At 34.0% G+C, this 1,760-nt stretch overlaps 1 long non-coding RNA gene across 1 annotated transcript; it reads left to right on the top strand.

The window, feature by feature from the left end:
- Positions 1–694: 694 nt before the first annotated feature.
- On the top strand, positions 695–1,760 carry LOC111610923. Its single transcript, XR_002753813.1, has 4 exons — positions 695–800; positions 873–972; positions 1,401–1,527; positions 1,740–1,760. It is a non-coding gene; the product is annotated as an uncharacterized LOC111610923 (long non-coding RNA).

Raw genomic sequence — 1,760 nt, 5'->3', positions numbered from 1 at the left:
TTTTCTGGACTAAAGGAGGATTTCAGTTCAACACCTGTGGTTTCTTAATGTAAGTGTTTCTGCTACTGGACAAGAAACAGGGTTAAAAGAGGATTTAGAAAGCAAAATACAAAGATGATAGTTGTTTTTACCGAGAGCAAGGCTGTGACTAGTTATCAGGACAGAATGAGACCTGTAAAACTGTTGGGCCCATATGACCAAGGAGGGAACCAGTCATCTGCTCCAATAATTTATTAGCCTTTAGGAAATATTTTTTGGACACAGCCATCCGCAGGAGCAAGATGAAGCAAGAACATCATAACATCAGATGTATTTTTTCATCCTTATATCAGTGATTTAAAACTATTTTTAATTTTGTGTCATCTTAAAGATGGAAAGAGTCAATTATTTTTCACCCATGGAAAAGTGTAAAGTGTTTATTATGAGTAGGATTAACCAAGCTGAAGGAAAATAAAGAAAAAGGATAAATAAATATTCATTGATACAGAACCGAATCAGCAAATATGAACTTATGAAACTATTGAAACCTTCAAGAATTTTATGTTGTGTAAGATATTTAAGAAACTAATATTGAATCTGCGCTCATGAATTTCTTTATTTGATCGTTATCTCTAAAATACGTTTACCTTTTGTTTTGTTGAACACCAGACATCTCATCTCTTTTCCACAGTTTTTTTCCACTTAGTTCCACTACTGCTGTGGATTTTATAGTCAATGTTTAAAGCCAACAGAGTCTGAAGCGATGGAGGAAATTTACGTCAATATGGAACCTGTTGGAAAAACTGCATCTAATCACACAGGTAAGAACAAAGTTACAGAGAAATCTAGTATGTATTGAATTCAATTTTGCTAAGGTTGAGGTTTTTGTTAAGGTTGGAGCAGCTCCAAAGAGGCTCTGCCTCCGTGCGGCTGTCTGTTTGGGAATCCTGAATGTTTTACTTTTGGCTGAACTCATCGCCCTCAGTGTACACAGTGAGTCTTGTTCTAGTCATCTTAAAGATGTAAAAAGACTAGATTTTATGTTTCTGTTATATTAAAAAAAAATCATTGTTCCCCTTTTGAAACCAAACTGACCAAATAGCAAGGGTTTAAAAAGAATAAAGCTTAGTGACTCAAAGTTTTGCAGAGAGGTGAAACATTACACTAAGACAAAACATTACACATGAGTTTGATTCATTTTCAACAATGGTTGCATTTGCAGCCATTTAGGTTAGCGTGTCTTTAATATCTTTTCTTTTTTCAAACTATTTACCCAACGATTTATTGTTCAGTGTTACCTCAGTTTAAATTCTACAGGCATAACCAAAATCATGAAACTATCTTATAAGTCTTAAGTGAAAATACGGTCTTGCCACTTCTTTTTGCAAACATGGTTGTTAATTTTTTTTTTTTTTTTTCAGCTCATGACATGACAGCAGATTTTTCTGACATCAGCAACATTCTGACCGAGCAGAACAGCAGCAGCAAGTTTCCCTCCATGAACGCTAACTTCACTGAAACGGCTCCACGAGCTGAAGACACTTTAAGGTTGGTCAAAACTTTTAAAAAATTCGGATCTCGTTAAAAATTGAATTCTACTCTGAATTGTAGAGTATAACTAATAACTTTCCTTTTTGGTCTAATTGAATATAATGTAAATGAACAACTTTTATTTTAATTTATTAAGCGCTCTATCATTTGCGTGTGCTGAAAAACAACAATGTAAAACAAACTAAACTTTGATTTTTTTCTCCTTAAAGGGAAATTGTGTCCTACAGAAC

Source organism: Xiphophorus maculatus, chromosome 14 (genome assembly GCF_002775205.1).
Source record: "Xiphophorus maculatus strain JP 163 A chromosome 14, X_maculatus-5.0-male, whole genome shotgun sequence".
NCBI classification, from domain to species: Eukaryota; Metazoa; Chordata; class Actinopteri; order Cyprinodontiformes; family Poeciliidae; genus Xiphophorus; species Xiphophorus maculatus.
Note: the sequence above shows the minus strand (reverse complement) of the source record. Positions and strands in the feature narration are given on the sequence as shown.